Source organism: Saccostrea echinata, unplaced genomic scaffold (assembly GCF_033153115.1).
Source record: "Saccostrea echinata isolate AGI-Se365-2 ecotype Australia unplaced genomic scaffold, CSIRO_AGI_Sech_v1 ptg000009l, whole genome shotgun sequence".
Classification (NCBI taxonomy): domain Eukaryota; kingdom Metazoa; phylum Mollusca; class Bivalvia; order Ostreida; family Ostreidae; genus Saccostrea; species Saccostrea echinata.
Window position 1 is genome coordinate 41,175,569 of NW_026889758.1, and position 26,414 is coordinate 41,201,982.

Below are 26,414 nucleotides of genomic sequence, written 5' to 3' on the forward strand. Positions count from 1 at the left end.
TTAAACGATTCTGGTCGCTTTGAGAACTTTTTCCATCCAAGAAAACGATACGTTTATGGAGCTTTCGTTGATAGAAGTTCCTCAAATGTTTTAATAATATTCGAAAAAATTACGGAAGTTTTGTTCCATATGTTAACATATGATCCAGTTGGCACCTGACTCTTCCTTTTCCTGTAACATTTCTTGCTAGGACCTAGAGGTGCATCATTAAAACTGAAGGTTTCAGAAAAGGCTTCTTTGTTGTTTTCTCTGAAAATTAAGCAAAAGGGGAATAAACATTAACAAGTGTTTATTTCAACCTCCACCAAAGAGACTATGTTTGGTAGCTTGTAACTTTTTAAAATGAAATTAAGAGTTTTATAAGAATATATAGCAATTAATTCCATTATGGAAGGAAAGATAATTGTGTCGCAAATAATTTCAGATAGATTTCAATTGCTTCGTCTCAACACATTTTCATATTCAAAAAACTTTCAACACATAGTTAAGATTATTTGGTAGTTGTTTATATACATGTATGAGTACATATTAAATATGCTGGTAAAACAAGTATTATTGATCTTTGCCTCACCTCTTAAACCTTTTTAACATCAGCAATGCAAGCAATGCAAGGAACCAAAGTGAAAGACCAATCAGAAAGGGTGATAAATAGACTGTATCAACTGCAACAAATATAAAACAATTCATAAAAAATCTAAACGGAGTATTAAACACAAAAAGAATCAAAATCAATTTTTCAATTTCGGGAACAAAAATATTTTTTTTTATGAAAAAGTATTTGCACTTACAGTTAGAGCACTGTCTTCCATAGTACCCAGTGTCACAGTCACAAAGATAGCTATTAAGTCCATCTGTACAGACACCATGTTCGCATGGAGAACTTGAGCATTCATCAATATCTTTAGAAATATTATTTTAATAATATAAAGCTAAACATTTTGCAAAATGAAAACTAGCCTTCTAGAGAAAATAATTTAAAAAAAACATGGTTAGAAACAAAGCTGAAAAATTTAATGGTTATAAAACATATCAATCTGTAATGTTTATTCTTTGTTTATAGTTACATAAATATATAATTATTATAGTAATTAAAGACAAAATTAAACACTTTACAATAACTATCTCTCCAACTGATAAATTTTCTTCATAACATGAAAATATACATTTTTCTATGTTCAAAAAATTATTTTTGCATAAGCATAGTAGGAGAGTACACGCACCTGTTTCACAAATGACTCCAGAATATCCAGGTATACACTCACAGGTGTATCTATTGACGTGGTCAGTACAATTACCGTGTATGCAAAGGGAATTGGCGCATTCGTTAATATCTTAAAGAAATTGATATTTTTAAAGTTCAATGATAAATACAATAAAAGATGATAAAGAAAGTGGGGGAAATCGTATGAGAAGAAAGACTGCAGTACAAACCTGTTCCACAAGTTACTCCTGTATATCCTGAATAACATTGACAAGTGTATCTATTTACATGGTCTGTACAGTTACCATGGGTACATGGTGAACTTTGACATTCATTGACATCTGTAGAATAAACTCATATGTAAAAAAAATAATAATGTTCATTTTTACCAGTTTTTTCCCTTTGAAATTGGATAGTGTAACAGTAGTAGGCCTAGATAAAAATCGAAGCAAAGTTTTTAGAACTTTACATTGATTTTAATATTTAATAAAGGGCGAATCTGGAGGAAAATTAATTGAGAAATAATATGTGATTAAGCCCATGGATCATGAAACATCTTAAGCATTATCCAAAATTTTCTGTGTTGTACTGAAATGTTGTAGAAATCAAATACATGTACACATGTAGTCCAAAAAAAATTTTTTTTTACAATATTGCATCACCAAAGTTCCGTTTTCTGCAAATTTAGAAAATTATTCGAAAATCAATAAACATTTTTCAGGCGACTTAAAAGAAGAAGGTTCGGGTTCATTGCCCTGTGTATTAAAAATGAAATTGTTGTGAGAAATTAAAATCCATGCTTTCTTAACTGTGCAATGTCCATGCAGTAAGATAATAAGATTGATAAAATTATACAAATAACTTCATGAACTGGATTTTTCCGTATTTTCTTATAAAGTTGCAGAAGATATCAATTTTTAGTGTAATTTTCTTTCAGACAATAGAGCACATGCATCCAAGATTTTAAGAAATGTGATTTCTCTCAGATTTTTACAGAACGTATCCGAAAATTGAAGTGGGCGATGGCTGTGGACACTATTTTCTTAAAGAAAATAAACCCTTTAAATGAGTCATTTTGACGCTTTTTTCTGTTTAAAACTAATAAATGTAGCAGATTAATGACGTCATATTTATAGTAATATCCTCCTTATGCCAAATTCTTTCATGATTTATCACATTCATATATTCAACTTATATTAATTAAAAAAGCAATTTCAAAACTTTTTGAAAACATCAAATTTATTGGACATCACAAAGCCGTGGCTTCTTCTTAGAATGAAGTCTATTTCATGATTCTGACTCAAGGTTCCTTGAACCTGACTTTTAAGATACAATGATTATAATAAGTTTATTAAACAATGATGATGTAAAATGTGTGGTTTTAAATAATTGACTAATTTAAACAGCAACCTGTCAATCTAAAAATTAAAAAAAAAAGACAGAAAAGACTTTTGCAGCAAAAATGTTCTTACCAGTTTCACAATGCGTTCCAGAATACCCAGACAAACAATGACATACAAAGCCATTGACATGGTCGGTGTATGTTCCGTATATACATGGAGAACTAGAACACTCATCTATGTCTGAAAAACATATGCATTCAATTGATATACACTTCAAAAAGTATCACAGAGTGAAATATGAATTGTTCTTCCAAACACTTGATGCTATTTCAATGATTTACTAGTATCTCTGGGAACTTCATGGAGTTGGTTCAAGCTTGGCTCAAGACAAAATGGAGAAAACTCCTCATTTTTAAACATCTTATACAGTAAATATAAACTGAAACTTTAATAGCTATTGCAACTCTTTTGTTTCAATTTTGCAGTGGGTTAAAAAAGTAATTTATGATATGTATCTAATTACGATTGAATAACATTGTAATTATGTATTCTGAAACTGCAATGAAATTAGAACCATGCACCTCAGTAAAATCTTTTGAGGGATATGTGGAACTAATACACTTTGTTGTTAGAATTAAGGACAGATGATACAAACAAAAACAATGGATGCCTGGATTTGTATATATTTTTGGACCTATTTTGATTGTATATGATGCAAAATATAAATTTCTAAAATATTAAGAATTTGTAAACTTTCTATGATGTTTAAAATTCTATCTTTTTGCGCACCGTCCTTATTAATCTAAACAATTTTTCTCACATAAAATCACAGAAACTTTGAATATAATTAAAATACATGCGGTTAACTTATTCATTTTACTTTAATAAACATGACTAGAGTCGTCATTTTCGAAATTGTTGATAAAAGTTTACATGTATCATCTGTCCTTAAATTGGAATTTTTACTTACACAACCTAGATCTTACAACACATTGATATTTGACGGGGGATGGGCGTATCTGGCGTGTTATCTGCAGGAATCATATGACTGTACTTTTGCAGACAATTTGGTCAGCTAACCACACCTGGACAAACTTTACGAAAGCTACGCAGATAGGAAGATAATAATTAATTAACTGCTACAAGATAATAGGGGATAGTAAAACGCAAATGTATTATACTTTCGAATTGCTATTGCTCTAGATGCAAAAGAATCAAAATTTATCGTAATTTTAAATTTAAAAAAAAAAAAGTAAATAAAATTAAACTGTCAAATGTTTTGTTGAAAAAAAAAATGAACGCTCCAAGCGACTTATATTTCTCACCGTCATAGACAGGTAACTCGTTCTATTTTTGCAATCGTCGCAACATGATGACTTTGAGTTTTAAAACGACATTGTTACAGAAATTCATTTTTTATAGTCTCTGGTTCTTTCTTTCGTTTTTTTTTAATGTTTGCTCATTTCTTTGAGTTAAATTCTTTAAAACAAATTACAATATTTTAAATTGTGGAGCGATGACCCAAAGATATATAAAAACGTATTTAAAATGATACACAGGAAGTTAACCCGATTCGTCAATTGAAAGCTAAAAATCATGTGTCGGGTCCAAAAAATTTTAACTTTTCAAGTGCGACAAGATTCCTGCAGAATCCATATCAAATGCACCCTCCTTCATCAACGATTTAAACATTGAATAATACCTACCAATTTCACAAATACGTCCTGTATATCCATCCTGACAGTGGCATGTAAAATAATTGAGGTGGTCAGTACAGCTTCCATGTATACATGGAGAACTTTGGCATTCGTCAATATCTGAGAAGATTTTTAATTTAGAAATACTTAAACAGCAAACGGTCTTTTTTTTTAAAAATTAGATGTGAAACAATGACGTATACAGAGAAAATTTTAAACAAAATTCATTTAAGATTAGACATAAATTGAAAAAGCTTTAAAAAGTGTAATTAGATGATTAAAAGTTACCATTTTCACAATTGGCATCTGAGTATCCAGGAACACACCTGCATTCATAACAAAGGTATTCATTTGAACAATTTCCATGAACACAAGGAGAACTGGCACATTCATCAACAGTGTCTGTTAAAATTGATGCAAAAACAATACATGTATATTTAGTTTACATATAATCATATACATGTATAAGCATTTCAAGACACATAAATTTATGTTAGTTCGAATTACATTTGCAAGTAATGTATCTTGGTATAAGGCATAACTTGCCTGGATTAGAAATTTTATTTTGGTCCACCCTAAATACATACTCTCCGGGGACTCCAATGTTTGACATCTGAGGGAGATTTAAAACAGAGTTTGTTCTTGATCCAGGTACCGAGTAAAAGTGTGTAAATTGGGCCAGATGAATCACAGCTGTAAGATGACACATCCTCCCTTGTGGCTACCAACATCCACAACGCCGAAAAAGTCGCAAGGCTTGGGAAGAGAGAACATATTTTTTCGTCCCTTTTTGTAATGTTGTCGAATCTCTTGTTGTACGATACCATAGATGACCTCCTTTGTTTGTATCAATGTTACACCAAAATGGTGCTATAATTCTATGAGAACCATTGATCGGCAAGGGCTCGGAAGAATATTGACTTAAAGGAGTTTGGAATGTAACGTCACCGTTTACCTGTTAGTGAAATATCAAACGCTTAACAAATTTACAATTGCAACCATAGATATTAATACAATAATATTTTTGGTAAAAGCTTTATAAACTAACAATATATTTCGACAATACAACCAAGATGGCAAATAATATATATATTTTAAACAAAATGATGAAGAAGTTTTATCATTGAGAGAATTTAATTTTTGTGGGTTTGATCTACATGTTGAACTAAAATTCACCAAAAAGAGTATTTATAAAGCATGCATAATAGAGAAAAAAAAGTCATAAATGTGATTTTTTTTTTTTTTGCTAAAAAAAAAACAAAAAAAAAAAAACCACACACAAACAAAAAAACGACAATGATTATTTGATCACAAATTTGAATATGTATAATCTAGCCTAATGAAAATGATTAAGTAGCATTACCAATTCCAATATGATCATATCTATCATAACTTTTTCTTATATTTCTATCTAAATAAGTGACATAATCACATAAAAGCACTAGCATTGCTCAATCAATATACTTTATTTATTTCAATAGATGATAAACTATGGAGATAACGAACAGTAATCAAGCTCAAAAGTCCATTGAAATACTGAAACAGCAGAGCAAACGCGGACCTTTACAAAACATCAGAGGTGGGATCAGCTGCCATGGAGGAGTAAGCATCCACTGTCGACTGGTCACACCCCATTTAAAAAAAGAAGTCGCATATATTTTTTAAAAAGTAAGACACTCATGCATTTAGATTTTGTTATATTTGACTGATGTGGTCATGATTTAAGTATAAAATATAATCCAGAGTATATATCTTTCAGTGGACTCGAATTTCCACAATTTGGATAAAGTTTCCCTGTTCATATAATTACTAAAGCAGCTTCGAAAGAATGACAATTCGTCAATAACGGATACTTACAAATAGAGAATTAAAAGACAATCCAAAGAAAGGAAATGGTACTGTTGTTGAAATGTTTGATGTGTAACCATCATCATTTGAGCGTAATTCACTGTCACCAGCAGCCAAACCAAAGGGATAAAATTGACTCAGTGGGTAACAATGAACTGATTGACCGATGGCATATAGCATACAGAATAATGTGCGACTGATTATTTGACTAACATTATTTCAGTTTCTTTCTCATGAATATTGTACAGTGATTTGATTTTGACGGTTTTTCTTCTTTTATGTAAACGGGCAGAACTGCTCAAACAAGGAAATCATTCTAAATATTAAGTGCGGTAGTTTAATATGTGTTTCAGACATGCTATTTCAACCAAATAATGTTAAAAAATATATTACAAGTTGTATTTGATGTGAAAGCTTTACATAATAAAAATACTTCTAGATTCGATTTATCCATGTTGTAGATCTCAAGCAAGATGTTTAAACGCAGAAAACCCCTACATACTGTGGTTATCGAGTATACGTTGGCTAGACAAAATTGTATTAAAACAAATATACATCTGAGAGCTCACTGACGTGTCACATATTGTTGATTTATCACGTCTCATAAAAATCAAAAGAAAACACCAGACTCAATTTTTTTCAATTAAACACTTCTAGTCATGTATCATATAAGTAACATACAGGGTTTTATTAAAGATGGATTAAAGCATACACTGTATGAAAAAAAAACCCTACCGATACGAAGTCAAAACACTGCGAAAGAAAAAAAAATCCAATGGCTGCGGAATGAATTTTAATATCAGCTGCAGAAAGTGTACAACCTACTGCAATTTAATGTGCATTTCAGAATGCTATATTCTAGTGTTTAGAGTAATAAGTAAAAATATTTATAATGTTGAAAAAATAAAAAAGTGAATAAATAAATGAAAAGCATCGTTTTTTATGTGTCCCTTGCAAAACAGAGATCACTTTGTCCGCCATCTGGTTGTCTGTTCGTCTGTCATACCTTATATCTTAGGAACTATATGGGGTTTAGGAAAATATTTCTCATGTATTGCTTGATATATATATATATATATATATATATATATATATATATATATATATATATATATATATATATATATATATATATATATATATATACAAGAGTCATTGACATCGTAACCTTGAACTTGACCTTCGACCTATTTAAAATTAAAATCGTTTTAGATTAAAACTCTGAAATAAATATTTTGTTACCAGTCAGTCACAAAATGTAATATACAAATAAGTGAAAAGGTTTAATTTCTAAACATCTACTGAGATAAAGATATACGTGTTGGTACAATGTGAGTGCTCTTATCTACAATAAATGTTATTTGATCATATGACCAACCGTATGTTTATCCCAATAGATGTTTTGAAATTATACTACATATTTGTAATATTTTGTAACCCTTTTTGCATAGGAGATCCATTTCTTTGACCAGGGTTATAGTCTACAACAAACGCAGTGAAAACAGACTACAGGATTTGCAAAATTTTGATGTTAAAATTGCTTCCAGTGCGGGTATTATCTTTCATTTTGTTTCGAAATAAATTTGAACAGAAGTATAACATAAATAAGAGAAATTTATGAGACATATCTATTTATTGATAAAAAATCTGACATGATACTTTTCTAAAATACAGATTTAAATTATACCTTCTAATGAACATTTTCGGAATCTCAGACATCTGACAACGTACTACGGACAGCGGACTGCAGACAATAGACGACTTGCGGCGAACGTATAGAAATACGTTTTCAAACTTACTAACATGTAGTATGTACTGTACTGAGAATTTTTTCTCAGTATCTCCTACATCTATTGAAATTGAATGAAGATAAAATGATAAACAATTGCATAATGTAGAGATTGGTTACATTTTGTATTAAAAAGTCTGTTTTTCAAAATTCCCAGAATCTAAGATTCCTGGATCCAGTGGAGGCCCAAGATTTTAGATACTTGCCTAAATTGAAGCACGCTTGGCTCATCCAATGAGAATATGATATTCAGTTATATTTTAAAAGAAAAAAATATTGTAAATTAGAGTTATATAATCGAGTGTGGTTCAAAACTCTTTGCTTTGGTTCGTTTGTATTGTTTGTTTGTTTGTATGTTGCTTAACGTCTCTCTCGAGAATTTTTCACTCATATGGAGACGCCACCACTTGCCGGTGGAGAGCTGCAAATTTTTTGTCCTATACTCGGCACTTACGGCCATTGAGCAGTGAGGGAACTTTTTCGTGCCAGCACCTACTGCGACACGGGACCTCGGTTTATACGGTCTCATCCGAAGGACCGGTCTCCACGTCCCACAGTGGGATTCGAACCCGCGACGTAAGGATCAACTCCTTACTTCGCGACTCTAGAGCAGACGCTCTAACCACTGCGCCACGCGGGCGACTGCTTTGGTTCGTGAATATTATTTTCTCTTCACCCTCTCTTTTCAAATATATGTGGATCCTAAGATAGTGGGGTATGAGAAAAGATGTAAGTGATATGTTTGTGACATGTATGTGACATGGGGTAATGTTTTCTTTTTTTCCCCAGACCAGGTATTTTATTCTTTAAATCAACAAAACATTTTTTTGAGGACGCCATTTCCTGCTTTGACAGAGTTTTATTCTTTTTTTATTTACAGACTGTACACTCTATAAGATTTTAGTCTGTTTTTTTTTAGTCCTAGACCTTGACCCACGGGTTTGTTGGAAAAGGGTGGTAAATTAAAATTTACAAAATCGAACTATCTCTTGGGTATAGAGCGTTACATTATTATTATAATTCTCCGACAAGTGAGGGACACCCCCCCCCCCCACCCCCCACCCCAACGCACACATAACCACACTTCGTAAATGTGTTCACAGTGTATGGTGGTTTTAATCATACAAATATAAACAAAATGTATATATCGATAATCAAGACTTCAAAAAATATATTCATTTTATCTAAATTATGTTTTGACAATTTCCCTTATCTGAAAAGTCCGTAGTCCGAAGTCTGCTGTCGGGTGTCTGAGATTCCGAAAATGTTTAATAGCCAGATATATTCAATCACCTTCTGCAAATTTGGCTCAGAGAGTCAAACATTAACCCCTACTAAACTATTTTAAGATAATTTATGCCTTTGTAATGAAACATTAATCTTTGGAAAGTGTTTACAAACTATTTACGTCTTGATAACAAGATCGACATCGTCCCTTTTATAACTTCATTGCAACCCGATCTATCTACATATTCTTGGAATATTTGTTATCAATTATAGCCGTACTTGTGTCCTTAACAAATTGTTAAAATGGGAATATTTATATTGAAATAGAAAGTATGTACACTTAACAAAACTTCTAAGTGTTCACTCTAATAAAAATATTTATTTAAAAACTACAAGATAGAATGGTATGATATTTTCAAATTATTATAACCAACGAGTCTTCTCAACAATTGTTGAAAGAAAATCAATTATCACCGATGAAAACCAATGTACCGTGACGAAGCGTAAAAACAATAAATCTGTACTTTGCGGCAAGTGTTTTGTGTGATCAGCATCTTTTTGTGACCATTTTCAATTTTTGAAAACTGGTTTAACTAAAAAACACAAAACATTGGCAAAATGACCATTGAGAAAGGAGGGAGAGACGTTGGAATGTTGTTATCCGGATCATCCTTGCACCATGTTTTACTCACTTTTATCTTAGTGTTTATTTGTACTTGATATTACTTTTAAAAATTAACAACAAGTATAAAAACCCATTTAAACACATTTTTCTATAGGTTCTGCGTCATTTTCATTCCCCAACTTGTCACAATTTGAAAGTTTTGGACAAAATTTCATCAAACCGGAAGTGATATGGATCTTCGCCTGAGGTCAACGTTTCTCATCAAAACTAGGTTAAAAGTTTGTTACATTGTCCTGAAATAATTTTAGAAACATTAAAACAAACGACTTAAATGGTAAGAAAATGATAAGAAATTGGTGCTGGTGGCAGTCTAATATCATCTCAAACAGTCTGAATCATCCTTAAAGAGGTACACTTACGTGCGAAACGCCCAAGAATATTGACCAAAAGGTATCTGTGATGATACACTGTCAAATTCCCGGATCTGAATCCTATTGAATACATTTGGGATTTTTGTAAGGAATGTCAAAGCACCCCCCTCCTCCTCCACACAATTTCAACGGTTTAGAAAGATCCATGCAGTAGGTGTGGCAGCAGATGGGTCAATATCCTATTCAGGGGTACATGGTATCCATGAGAAAAGAATATGCCTTGCAGTAATTTTAGCGAGTGGTGGTCTTATTCCTTAGAGATTTTTTTATGTGAATCTTCATTTTGAGGGTACATCATGTCCTTGACACTTTGCTTAAAATTCTGACGAGATAGTTACACGAAATTTACGCAACATCGAACTGAAATATGCATCATTAACCATGAATTAAAAGAAATTATTTTTTGAATGCATTTGTTTTTCAAAACTTAAAAAATATTAGGTGAACACTTAGAAGTTTGGTTCAGTGTATATAGTATTTAGAAAGTATTAATGAACCATTTTCATAATCTAGATCTAGTTCTGTTGATGCAAACATTTCATAATCCTTGTCAATGCACCTCACAGTTTTACAGGTAATTCTTGATTAAATACATTTGTGTTCGATTCAGATTTTGGACATCTCAAGTTGAAAAACTAAAAAAAAAAGTCAAAAGGGCTCTAAATAACACAAAGATCATGTAAGATCTTACTTGTTAATTTCAGATTTTTATGAGAATCTTAGCTGACTAAAACTCTAAGTTCAAGACCCCTCTGAACAGTGTTGTTTATATAGAGAGTGTCCTGTCTTATGGAAAAAAATCGATTCATTTATGACATTTACCCACTATCTTTTCCCAGAAGCTGCTTAGTAAGATAGATGTACTTAAAAGGGATAAAGATTATTGCACTTCCCAACCTTTCCTTCAAGAAAAAAATTGACAACTTTATTTTCTGTTTTTGCTTTTTTTTTTTGCATTAACACGAGACATGTGTGAATGCTTTTGAAATCTTAGAAGTTTGGTGCATTGATCAGTGTTGTCTTTTTTATTTATTAATATTTACATTTGTGTCCATTATGTATATCACAAATATTTCTCGTCTTAAAATATATATAGAGAAAAAAAGAGTCAGTTGCTTTTATTACTTTAAAAGAAGATCATATTAAGCAAATCTTTCCTATATTCAGTATGTATTTAATTTATGCCGAATAGGTTTCTGTGTGAATAAAAATATTAGACATTTTGAAGCTAGTGAATGGATGTAAGTTTTGACCTGTACTCGCTGAAAAAATCCTTCATATTCTTCAAATTTTCAAAATCCTTCAAATCCTTTACTTAATAAAGACAGAGCTCAAGGCGGATGTTTCTTGGAAGTTAACGCTTTTATATTTTTTTTTTCCAAATTCTACATTATGCATAATATTCTGTTTCAAAACAGTAACTTCTTTAAGATTAAACATTGCTATTTGTTTAATGGTCATGATTAATTGTTCATGTAACAGTCCAATTTTCAAAAATATAATTACTGAGAAAGTATAAAACATATCTATGAGAAAAATACTAATTTTTGACTGTTACTTTCTAACGTCGGACGGATGAGTTATTTTTTTAAATGATAAGAGAAAAGGAATGATGTCACATAAATTTCTTTTTATTGAAATTAAGTAAACTTGGTACATGTATTTTTAGTGAGATATGAATAACAATTAATTTTGACAAAGAACAATGTAACAACACGACTTTAAAGTTTAACTTTGAAGCATGCTCGATTCTCTATTTCTAAAAACATGAGTAAATACATTAACAATACTAGATCATCCCCCAGACACATACCGTACCATCCACAACACCCTTACCCCTCCCCCCACCCCCTTACACACACAGCAATCCTTTCATATGATGTCAAAATTATTCATCATGAATTTTAACAGATCTGGAAAATATGATCCTCTCTTTTTCACCAGAGTAAAGCTGCATATTTTATTCCAAAATATCATTGATAGCAATTCAATCTTGTTCAATATATATTTGCAAAAACATACAGAGAAGACAGATGGACAAATGTTACCGAAAAAATACGCCTCTTCAAACATGTTGGTTGAGATATATATTATAAATTTTAATACTTTTGGTATGACGGATTTCTTAAATATTCATTATTTTTTGTCTCATCTTTTTTTTTTTATATACATTAAAACTCTATCAATCTTCAAGCATAACATTAGCTTTGCTGGCCTGAAATGCTGAATCATCTGTGAAACGTTGTATGTTTTTCGGGGTATTGCTTGAAATTGCGTTATTTTTTCCATTTGGATTAGTCACATATATGATCCTCTGCCCTAACTGATTTTAAAATCCTAAAAATTCAGAATTGCTAGGCCCTAGAGGTGAATCATTGAAATGTGTCACTTTCACCGTCTCTATAATTAAAAAAAGAAAGAAATCCATTTACTTAAAAGTACATAAATAAAATCATTAAGTAAACGTGTATGGGGTCACGAAAGGCCCATATACATAACAAACATTTCACAAACAACCCGATAGAATTCTGAGAAATCTCCTTAATGGTGTGAATTGATTTTTATTATTTTTTTCTAATTCTTGCTCACTTGTGAAATAGAAAAAAAAAACCTTATCTTTCATACCTCTGGATTCTTTTCCAAAGAAGTAACAGAACAAAGGCAGATATCAACAGCGGTAATCCTACCAAAAGTGGTATTAGATAGAAGAATTTAACTGAAAAGAGGAAAAAAATTCTGTTCACCCTGTTCACAAGGAAAGTTGAATTCGAATTAAGGGGGCCGACTGGGGTTTTCATTGCGGAATATTTCTATAGTAGTATATATATAATTTGCTTCGAAGCATGAAAATTTAGAATTTTCCCAAATGATCATATTGTAAATGTACCAGTATTTGAGACGGTTCCTTAAAAATACCCAGTCGGTAGATTTTCCCTGAACTTGGCATGTGCACTGAAGTCAATGTAAGTTGCTTATGGTATAAAATTAAAGAGTTTCTCTATCGTAGTTTGCACACAATAAACCCCCAGTCGGCTTCCTTAAACGTAAGTAACTGTGAATTAAATTAGAACACGGAGAATTTAAATTAATTAAATGTGCATTGAATTGCTTCACATTAACTCCTTGTAAACGCTAAGCGAAGCTGATTCGAATTAAATTTGGACGCATGCGTAAAAGCAAAATTAAGCTACATGTGACATGTCGGTAGTCAGATTTAAATGTTTGGTGAAAAACCAAGGAAATTTAAGTTTATGACTAAAATGTATCAAGAATCTATGACATTACATCCCTCGCTAAGGAGTAAATTCTTCAAAATCGTATGTCAGTTTTAAATATTTTTAATATTCCCAACAATCAGATTGAATTTGAATTACCATACTTATACTGGATTCCTAAATTACATAGAAATCCTTACAAACAAAGATATATAGCATGTTCCAGTAAATGTTCTACCAAGACTCTTTCTTTACTCACCACCTATTACCGACAACTGGGACTGCCGATGCAACTGGGACGACAGACGGCAAAGTTGTTTTTCGCTTTGACATGTAGGAGATTTTTATCATGGTTTTGACTATTCATTTAACATTCATTTACTAAAGTTTACCAACGTATGGTGGTTTCCCGTTTTGGTCATTCCATTAACTATTATTAACTAATACTGTCGTCAGTGTTTGTTGTGCAAACATCCATTTGCCAAAAAATGCCCCCCCCCCCACCCCCGAAAACAAACAAACTAGTGCTCGCAGCACCATTATTAAACAACAAATACTACCTACATTTTGCAGTTATGTCGTAAAGAGCCTAAATTTATTATATACAACAAAATGTGACCGTGGAATAGCAGTTTTAATATACTTTATTTATACCAATAGGTGATGAAATATGAAGATAAAGAACAGTATTCAAGCTTAAAAGTCCATTCTTCAAACAATACAAATTAGAAGCAGAGCAAACACGGACCTTTAAAGCATCAAAGGTGGGATCAGGTGATATTGAGGAGTGAGCATCCCCTGCCGATCGGTCACACCCGCCGTGTGCTCCTTATCATGATCGGGAAAAACGGGAAAATCCGTAGACAATTCAGTTTGTAAATAATGGGCTAACAATTAGTATGAAAAAACGTCAGTCAGCATTTGACTAAATAATAGATTGTATTTGCTGCCAAGGTCATTGTATCGACCATAGAGCTTGCGAAATGTTGACTTTAAACGAGCCTGTTGATATTCTTGTTTCATCAACTTGTTTTTCAATTTCTTGCCTCATTTTAGAAATTGTTCGTACGTTGAGCACGCTCTTGCGTATCGAATCAGGTGATAAGGGTATATTGTTATATAAGTAAGGGAAGTTGCCGACTGAAAAGTCGAAGACATCATGTTTATCATAAAGCTTGGTTGTAAGGTTACCATTAACGTCTTTTCTAGTAAAATATCCAAATATGAAACAGATGTGTCAGACTCTGAGGTATCTTTTATTTCAAGCTCACTGGGATATATCGAGTCGACATATGAATGGAAATAACTATTGTTAATTAATAATACGTCGTTGATAAACCATATAAGCAGAAACTTTAGTGAGTATTAAATTTTGACATTTTTGGCGAAGGTGTTGACATCGCTAAAATTGCATATCACTAACAATTTATTGTACATTGGAGGTTACCGTTTATTTCTAGGCATAAAAAAGTCGCTGGAATTATTTTTCGCTAAAATTAAATAACAAATCGATAAGGTGGCGTCTCGCTAAAAAATTTACTTATACGGTATATTAATGTCGAGTTGAAGGCCACAAGCAAGTGTTTTCTTCTTCTCATGTATAAGAGTTTGAATAAATACTGCTTCATATAAACACAAAAATAGGTCTGCTAATAATGAAATATATGGAGATAAGTCCATTATTAAAACAATACAAATTTTGGAGCAGAGTAAACATTGACCACAAAAACATAAGAGGTGGGATCAGATGCATTGGAGGAGTAAGCATCCCCTGCCGACTAGTCACACCCGCCGTGTACTCCTTGACATGATAGGAAATAACAGGAAAATCCGTAGACAATTCAGTGTGTAAATAATGGCCTAACAATTAGTATGAAAAACGTCAGCCAGCATTTGACTTAATGATAAATTGTATTTGCTGACAAGGTCATTGTGTCGACCATAGAACTTACGAAATGAAGACTTTAAACGAGACTGGTGATATTCTTGTTTCATCAACTTGTTTGTCAATAACTTACCTCGTTTTAGAAATTGTTCGTACGTAGAGCATGTTCTTGCGTATCGAATCAACTGAGAGATATAAACCCCGTATGCAGGTGATGAAGATATATTGATGCATAATTAAGGGAAGATGACGATTGAAACATTAAAGTCATCACCTTAATCATGAAGCTTGGTTGTTAGATTACCTTTAACGTCCTTTCCTAGTAAAATATCCAAATATGAAACATATGTGTCAGACTCCGTGGTATCTTTTATTTCAAGCTCTCAAGCACGGTATATCCCAGTGAACTTGAAATAAAAGGTACCATAGAGTCTGACACATCTGTTTCATATTTGGATATTTTACTAGAAAAAGACGTTAATGGTAACCTAACAACAAAAGTTTATGATAAATGCGATGACTTCAACTTTTCTATCGTCAACTTCCTTTATTTTTGTAGCAATATACCTTTATCACATGCATATTGAGTTTATGTCCCCCCAGTTGATTCGATACGCAGGAGCATGCTCTACGTACGAACAATTTCTAAATGAGGCAAGCTATTGACAAATAAGTTTATGAAAGAAGGATATCAACAGTTTCGTTTAAGTCAGCATTTTGAAGCTCTTTGGTTGATACAATGACCTTGTCAGGAAATACAATCTATCATTTAGTCAAATGCTGACTGACGTTTTTCATACTACCGGTAATTGTTAGGTCATTATTTGCACACTTAATTGTCTACGGACTTTTCCATTAGCATTTCCTTATCATGACAAGAAGCACACGGCGGGTTTGACCGGTCGACAAATGATACTTACTCCTCTATGGCACCTGATCCCACCTCTGTTGCTTTTAGAGGTCTGTGTTTGTTCTGCTCCAGATTTGTATTGTTTGAATGGACTTTTCAGCTTGATTACTTTTTGTTATCTCCATATTTCATACATTATCTACTCCGCATAAGTTGACGTGATTTGCAAATGACTTCATTTTAAACCTTCCCGTAAAATAAAATTTTAATGCACATGCTTTGCATTAACTATGGTGTGAACGGAATTTATTTCGCATAAGTTTGATCTGCACTATATTACTTTGCATTAATTTACTTTCGAATTGAATATTTTTTGTGAACAGGGCATTTAATGATAAAATAAAGAGAAACGGTTTCATAATAAGGACGTTGAATTGTAACAGTCATATAAAAAAGTATATCACTGACAGCATACAATATATTTTAGAAAATTATGTATACAAAATATATTTGCCTACAAAAAACTTAATTGAATGAAATGTAAATAAAATAATATTGTTCTAATATTATTTATACGTACTCTGTGAACATTCTCTCCCATGATATGCCGTATCACAGACACAAACATAGTTGTCAATTTCATCAATGCATACTCCATGTTTACATGGTGAACTTGTACATTCGTCAATTTCTAGGATAAAAAAGAAATATATTTGTGCTAAAATATATAGGTATACGCAGTTCTATTTATTTTCATTTGTATCGTATTCAATACAAATTAAACATTGGTGTTTGTATATTTTCACTTAATCAAAGCTGTTCAAAAGAGAAAGATAAGGCATTTTACTTTGTATTGTATGGAATCAAGCAGTCATATACCTGTCTCACAATTGTCTCCAGTATAACCAGGTATACATTCACAGGTGTACCCACTGACTTGGTCAGTACAATTACCGTATATGCAAGGGGAACTGGCGCATTCGTCAATGTCTGTGCAGAATGCATAATGAAAAGGAAATAACGTTGCAAGCAGTTTTAATTCGACGAAACAAAAAAGATGAGGTAAAATAATATGATACAAACCTATCTGGCAATTGGCTCCGGTATATCCTGCATAGCACAGACATGTGTAGTGATTAACATTGTCTGAGCAGTTTCCATGAAGGCATGGTGAACTTAGGCATTCAATGATATCTGTCAATTTCGGCATAATATAAAGGACCTATCTGTCAATTTTGGCATAAAATAAAGGACCTTGAATAACTTATCTTTAAACATAATGTCTATCTTTGAATATCATTCCTTAGATTTACTTTTAGCTTAATATAATTTAAACCAATAAAAGAATGTTGTTAAGCAAATCAAAGAAATACAGACGGGAAAAAATAAATAAAACAAACGTTCAAAAGAAACACACAGTTTCAATATATATGACTGAAATATTACTCACCTACTTCACAATGGATTCCAGTATACCCTGGCATACAGTTACATAAATAGCCATTGACACGATCGGTACAGCTACCATGAACACAGGGAGAACTAGCACATTCGTCAATAACTTCGAAGAAATTGAAAATCAATCTAAATGTTTATTTAAAGAAGTTGTAATAAAACAATTTAACAAAACATTTTGATACAAACCTGTCTGACAGTTTGTTCCTGTATATCCATCCTGACAATGGCAAGTATAATGATTAAGATGGTCAGAACAGTTTCCATGGATACAAGGCGAACTTTGGCATTCGTCAATTTCTAATAAAAATCATTTTAAAAAGTCAATCACAGGGAGAACTAGCACATTCGTCAATAACTTCGAAGAAATTGAAAATCAATCTAAATGTTTATTTAAAGATTGATTGATTGATTGTATATTGTTTTACGTCCCATTCGAGAATTTTTCACTCATATAGAGACGTCACCATATACCGGTGAAGGGCTTCAAATTTTGACCTTTTCTCGGCACTCAGGGCCATTGAGCAGTGAGGGATCTTTATCGTGCCAACGCCTGCCGTGACACGGGGCCTCGGTTTTTAAGGTCTCATCCGAAGGACCCGCAACTTTCACTTCAAAGTGCCGAGCGCATGGCGAAGAAACAGTTGCTACCTATTTTTTATCGACTTAGGTCTGTCGCGGCCGAGATTCGAACTCACGACCTCCCGATCACGGAGCGAGCGCTCTACCGACTGAGCTACCGTGAACGGTTTTATTTAAAGAAGTTGTAATAAAACAATTTAACAAAACATTTTGATACAAACCTGTCTGACAGTTTGTTCCTGTATATCCATCCTGACAATGGCAAGTATAATGATTAAGATGGTCAGAACAGTTTCCATGGATACAAGGCGAACTTTGGCATTCGTCAATTTCTAATAAAAATCATTTTAAAAAGTCAATCACAGGGAGAACTAGCACATTCGTCAATAACTTCGAAGAAATTGAAAATCAATCTAAATGTTTATTTAAAGAAGTTGTAATAAAACAATTTAACAAAACATTTTGATACAAACCTGTCTGACAGTTTGTTCCTGTATATCCATCCTGACAATGGCAAGTATAATGATTAAGATGGTCAGAACAGTTTCCATGGATACAAGGCGAACTTTGGCATTCATCAATTTCTAATAAAAATCATTTAAAAAATCAATCAATTTATATCCAGTAATTAGGAAGATAAATGAATCATACGATTAAAAAGTTCTTTGGTAAATAATCATGATCTCTTTCCTCCTAAAATTGAAATTAAGAATAACGCTTTGGACGATTAATAACTTTCGAATACTTGTATTCTTGTTCCAATATTATAAGAGTTAACTAAGAGTATATTATCATTCATATAAATAAAGTCATAATATTATTTTTGTATAATTACCCTCGGTGGATTTAAATTTTACAAACCTACTGTAATTAATTTTTGACTTTGATTTCCTTTAACAGTTTCCATATTTATTTTTGAACTCTGATTAAATGTGAAAGTTTACATAAGAACTTTTTTTTTTGATCTAGAGAATCTACATCTCCCAAATTCCATAAAAGGGTAGTTTTGAATGTAATATTTAAATAATCTTTTCATTTATATGTTACATTTAAACATCTCAAACAATAGTTTTCTATAGTTTTTTTTTGTTTGTATTTTCCCCCTGTAGGGTTCCATTACCGCCAAATACATAGAGATATACCGATGAAACAACAAAAGCATCTCTTTATTTTATATTTGCCTATTTCGTGATTTCTTTCGAAACAGAAACAAATCCTTTCTATGTACAAATCATTATGTCATCCAGATATCCAATAATAAAAAAAATTATATAGCACAGTAATACAGTTCTTTATAAACAGCATGCTCTTTTGAAATTATGATAATGGTTTGGAAAGGATTAATAGGAATTACTGCAATCTAGAATCAAACTCCGGGCCGTAAATACTCTGGGTAAGTGTGTATTATGCGCGGATCTAAGAAGTCTGAATTTTATCAAATTGGGAATTATTGCTAGAGTAGATGAAATGTGAATAGTTATTTTTGCAATAAACGAATAACATAGCAAAAAGGTATCATTTATTGTTTAATTCTAGCTAATTCTTACCATTTTCACAGTTCACACCCGTGTATCCAGGATCACATATACATTCATAATATAGATACTCATTTGAGCAATTTCCGTGAACACAGGGAGAACTGGCACATTCGTCGACGATGTCTGTACAAATATCAGTATATACATTAAAAATACAACGTTACTTTCTCAATTTGTATATGGTAATAATTAAAATACAATTAAAAAATAACTAACAAGTTTAACAAGGATTCTGAGAGTATTAGATTAGCAATAATAGTCCTCTATCGGCAAGTGATCTGGTTCCCATTTAAAATTGATAATGCCGTAATTCCGTTAAAAAAATCATTGAAGCGGAACATAACTCAACAAGGTAGACTCACATAATAAAAATCAGCTTAATATCTGCAAGCGTTTAGAAAAAAAGTGCGGACAGACTGACAGAAAGACAGAGGGACAGACAGACAGACGGACAGACACACAGACGGACGAAGGAGGAAACTTATAGTCCCCTTCGGTTTCACCGTTAGGGGACTAAAAACTTCACCGGGAACTTAAGTGTGTCGGCCACGTGATCAAACCTGTGTATATTCGATTGTGTACCGAGCAACTTCATTTCCTATGTGAAGTTTTGAAACTTTTTTTTATTACTTATATTATATATTTGAGACGGACAATCGTTTGTATATAGATATTGCACTAACTACTAATTTTGACAAAACGTCAAAGCTTTAAATCGGCTTGAAAAGTGGTAACGCTTTGAATTCACCTGTTTTGAAGCAAATAACTTTGGCTACTTATGGTCAATAATGGTCAGCAGATTGTTGTCTTTGATTTTCTGTTCCCGTGAGAACTGATATTCGAAATTAAAAATGCACAAGAAACATGTCCTATGTTTTAAAATTAAAAAATAAGAGGAATTTCGATTAGTAAAGGTATGGAGACACCAGGCCTGGCCATTTAATTTCGAAAACACGATAAGAAATCAAACATAACTTTATAAAATTTCACAAAAATATTATATCTATGATTTCAGTTAGGCATATTCAACATTATGTAGACACAGAGACTCTGGCGACTCTTTACCTTGTTCACTCCTACTTATGTGTTCGGAATATTTTATTTTTCCCAGTAGCTCTCACAGTAGCTCTGGCGAGATCTAGCGAGACTACAACGAGATAAGGTAAATTATTCACGGAAATGTTGCTAGGAAGTGACAAGCACGTGGAGACATGGTAAACAGAAAAGTTATATTGCGTTTCATTTTCAACCACTGAATAATATCTGTAGAAATGTACTTCAATCTCTCTGAAATTCATTCAAACGTCATTAAGTATTCTTCAAGACATTATTTTCTGCACTTATGTATTAAATTTTCTTTTTGGACAAACATGATTGCTTGGGGACTCGGACTATATCTTTTGGCGTTAGATTAGCAAATGAGGTATCAGTATAGCTTAATCTGAATGAGTTGAATTGCATTGTGGGTTACTACGGATACTACAGGAGTTAAAAAAACCCAGGTGATCGGAAAGGCACATAGAACATTTTTCCCATGCATTTGCATGCATTTCCATGCTGTCCATTTTTATTCTATTATTTCCATGCTTACAATTACAAACAATTCATAACAATTCATTTGTAACATGTTAAATAAACGTGGAAGTCTAGGTTTCTCAAAGTCATACTGCAAGCCAATTTTCGTCTGCATTCCATTGTTGTACTATGTAAGGGATACAAGACGAAGATGGTCTAATATTCAGGTACATGACTGAGACGAGGTGCGAAGCACCTAATCTGTCCCGTATCTGACATAATAGACCATATGAGTTTTGTATCTTACTTTAAAAAAAACATTTTTAAATGCACTTTTGTGTCAAGGCTTTTATCATAATACGATATGGTGATCGTGACCAAACCGGATGGATGGGGCGCTTAGGGATTTGAGACATTTCTTTCAGATGAATGAATGGTTTTTGAATTAAAAACCCTTACTGAACCCCAATTATATATTATTTATCGTTGTGACACTCTACGGATGAGTTTAAAAGAGCTGAACAACTTCATGACATGAAACGATTCTGAAAGTATTGTGAATGATCCATTTTTTTAGCAGATGAAGATTATAAGTGACCAATAGGTAAATATTCCAGGGAAGCGCCGTTTGTGTCCTTTGGATATCGAAAGCGCCACATATTTATACGTAAAATAATTTGTAAATATATATTGAAATTAAATTTTTAAAAATCAAAAAATGGAGTTGTATGAGATGTATTTCCAGATCGAGTGTAAATTTGTCTGCATTTCGATTTTTCTTCCCCTGAATGCTGACTTTCTTGAGTGAACCACTTTAGGTGGATTTATTTGGATTTTTTCCCGGAAAAATCATATATTTAATATTAAGTGTTAGCTCGACCATATAATGTGCTTCAGTACCGGTAGTTTCACAAACAGTGACCTGAGTGTTAATTCAAAGGGTTTTCTGAGGTATTCCTACTTTGTAAGTTTCTTTCCTTGAATTGGATTACGAGATGTTGATTTCTATATAGCTTGAATTGGATTACGAGATGTTGATTTTTATACAGCCTTAACTGGATTAAGAGATGTTGATTTCCATATAAAAAGCTTATATTTGTCTGTTTTTGGCCTTATTCATTCGTTTGTAAAAGCTGGGTTACGTAAGCCTTTGTTTCACACAGTCCAGTATTATTTTGGATTACAATATTAGATATAATACTTGTACTCCTGAAAATAATATTGGACTAGGCTAGTGCATTCTTTGAAATATGAGACTATAGGAACAAAAGAATGACATCACAAAAATGATTTAACGGTTAATACAATTGTCAGGTGGGTTCCCTGACCAAAAAGCAAAGATGATCACCGGTATTGTAATATGAAAATAAAACCTTTGTTGTCCATTTAACTGTTTAAATCTCAATAAAAGAATCTGCTCGTTTTCCTTAAACTTGAAGCGTTAGTGTGCTGAACGTGGCACAGACTACTTTTTATATGCATTTTCTAGTTAACAACGTAACAACAAATTACGAACTCCCGTGCATCTTTCATAGTTTTTTCTCTGTATTTTTGTCATATAAACATTTTTAAAAAAAAAAAATAATTTTTTTTGCAATCCATTTAACTGTTTAATATCGATCGTAGATTGAGTTGAACCACGTGTTCGAAGTCAAATGTAAACATATAGGTGTCAAGTTAACGTTGCTATTCATTTAATGATTGGTCAATTGTTGGTGGTAAGATCCTCTGTGCGCATTAATAACAATAGCCATATATGGTAAACAAAGATTTGTCATATATGTTTTTTTATACCAGCGTATCGGGCGATTTTTGAAAAATTAACACTACTTAGGTCCAATTTTTGCCGTAAATTATCACAAAAGCGAAGACTAATTAAGCAGATTGTGATTTTTTTTAATTCCCACCAATTTCTATTTAAAATCTTGAAAATCTTTCAGAAAAGTCTGGAAACACATTTTTATATGACATGTTTTTAAAAGAAACAGATTATAGGAATGTCCTGTTTACTGCCAATTTTATTTATAAAACCGGTTCTATACCCTATAACCTTTGAATGGGTCAACCTACACCACGTGCCTTGAATTTGAATCACAATAACATTGGAAGAGGTGTTGGTGAGACAATGCTCTTGTCGGTGACCTAGTGCATAAGTTTACCGAAGTTGTAAGTTTGTGGCATGTATGACTTAATATTTTACAGCAGACTTGCAAATTTAACGTGAGTAAAGGTAACTGAAGAAAGAAATACTGAATATCATGAAATTTTAGGATAAAGATTAAAGTAACGGCCTACAGGAAAAATAAGGAAAAACGTTGAAATTGCTATTCTACGCAGCTGCTTGACAAAGACTTCATTAGGCATACATGTAGTTGTTTTTCTCTATGTAAAATCTCCAAATGACTGGATTTGATAAAACATATATGTGTAGTTTTTTAAAATAATTTTTTATTTTATTTGCGTATTTTGTACATTTTTGTACATGAAAAATGCACTAATTATGCATATTAAGTAGAGCAAACTTTTATATCTGGATATTATTGCGCCATGTGATAAGGTCAGGTATGACTAATGACCTTTGAAAACCTTCATACAGGTTTGAACAGGTCTGGAGATTTCCAAATATGGAAGTCAAGAACGATAACTGAAAGTTTCTATAAATGTACATCATATACACGTAAAAATTTTTCTGCCCAATAAGAAAATAGCATTTTTACACACCCCAAAACATATTTCGAGGGAGCAAGAAGAGAACACGTGCTTTTGTTTTTTCCTCAAAAAGATTTTTTTGACAAAAAATCTATAGAAGTAAGATTAAAAGTTTGGAAGAAAAAGGTATTCCCCACATATTTACCGTGACCAAACCTGACATTTTCATCTCGAAAAAGAAAAAAAAAATCATGTACATGTAATCATGCGATCGTTTACGGAGGAATAGATCACACCGACAAGCTATTATCAAGTACAATTGTAACATTTAGCAGATCATACTCTTATGTTGGTAAATATAATTTTGCTTAGCCGTCCGATTTTCATCGATAATGCATAGTTTCCATGTGTGTAGCTCTACTGCACACAAGTATTCATCCTATAGACTACATATAGTTTAAAAATAACACGGATTTCATGAGCGCCGAATATCATGTTATATACACTTTAAATGGATGTAAAGAAAGGTGAAAAACATGGAGAAAGGGAATGTTCATGAATGCTTTTATCACCATATCTTACATGTACCTCGCATATATCAGAAACTGCATGGACGATTTTGTAATAAACACTCAGGAAATAATTGAGACTGTTCCATTTCTCTACGAAAACTTTTTCATGTCAGGCTCTAAAAACTGAAATTAAAATCTACCGTATTTATATCAAATTTCTTAACACAAGTTAAACTTTTGGGATTGCTACTTCGTAGTGACAGATTTTTGGTCCCATTTAGAATTTATATTATGTTTTCAAGTCGTGTTTGTTCACGGTAGAATTGTTAAATATACTATATTATTCCTAAATGTGCATAAAGTTTACAAAAGTTTGTTCTAAAAAAATCTTTTGAGCAAAAAAACTTTAAAACTACGTGTTTTATTTATTTTCTCCTGGCTTTGTCTAAATGCCGTTATCTGATTAGTCAGAAGGATTAGCATCTTATTTATTCTGTGTATTTATAGCAATTCACGGTTATCGTTCTTGACTTCCATATTTGGAAATCGTCCAGACCTGTTGAAGTTTTTTAATCTCTGCATGTTTATATAACAGAGAGCAAAAAACAAATGTATACATTAGTAGAATAATAAATTAAGATGGACGAAGTTTATAAGAGAACAAACCTGCATTAGTTATTTTAGCTTGATCCACTCTAAATACAAACTGTCCTGGAATTCCAATGTTGGACATCTGAGGAAGATTTAACACAGCGTCTGTCATTGACCCAGGAACGGAATAATAATTTTCTCCATCACCAGCATTAAATCCAACCTTCCAGGAAACGGAACACATACATGCAGATTACTATCCATGTGTGCAAAATGTGTTATTCATTGGAGTTACGAAAAATAATGTTTCAAATACAATACGTCATACATACATGAACAAATAAATAAAAATAATTTACCTGGGCTGAATTTGTCCAGTTAATTCTGTTGTAATTAAATACAACAAATGAATGGATACCATTGTTGATTAAAACAAGCTGAAATGTGTTCCGCTGTCATATCACATAACAAAATGATTAGTATGCAATATGGCAGGCATTCTTTCATGTATATCCAATTTATTTGATTGGTTTTTACGCTAACATATGAAAATAAAAATGAAATATTGGAAAAGGAATTCCTTATCATAATTGCGTAAAGTCTATATATTGATGAACATAATGGTCAAGAAGTAATACAATGTTACCTGTTGACAATTTATTGTTCCGGCTGCAGAGCAGCTAAACGCAGCTACATCTTCCCATGTAATTATCATCATCCATGTGGCATTGAAATTTACAATGTCAGGGAAGAGATAGTTGATCTTACTAGTCCCTCTTTGTAATATAGTGAAGTCCGTTGTTGTGCGATACCACAATTTCCCTCCTTGCCTTGTATCTATATCAGTCCAAAATGGTGCTATGATTCTATGACTTCCATTAATTGGGAAAGGTTGTGAGGTAAACTGGCTTAATGGAGTCTCAAACGTAGCGTCTCCATTGTTATTGACCTAATAGTAAAAGAGTAAAAAATTAAAATAAGACAAGTAATATCGATTTGAGGTAAACTTTATCTATACGGACACGATTTCTGACAGATTTGCATCCAAAAGTTCTTCATCAAAGGAATAAATAAAAAAAAACATAATTCAAACTGAGAGAAATTAATTGTACTTACGTAAATTGAATTATATGATGACCCAAAGAAAGGAAATGACACAGTTATAGGAATCCTCGAAGTGGAGCCGTCGTCATTTGCGGGCAATTCGTTGTCTCCAGCAGCTAGACCAAAACTATAGAAGCGACTCAATGGGTAGCAAATACAAATGTTTAGTATTGCTGATGCTGTTACTACAATATAGGATGTGTTAGACATTGCTGAAGATCTTGATTTTGACTAATTTAGGTCAATAGATTTGTTGCTTTTATACAGAAATCAGGAAAGTCTACAACCAGGAAGACTAAAAGAACAACCAATGCCATTAAGTTTACACTAACTACAACAAAGTTGCATTAAATACAG

The 26,414-nt window shown here is 32.3% G+C and overlaps 1 pseudogene; it reads right to left on the minus strand.

The window, feature by feature from the left end:
- Positions 1–567: 567 nt before the first annotated feature.
- LOC133182731 (fibropellin-1-like) lies at positions 568–26,267 on the minus strand (annotated as a pseudogene).
- Between the last annotated feature and the right edge of the window lie 147 nt (positions 26,268–26,414).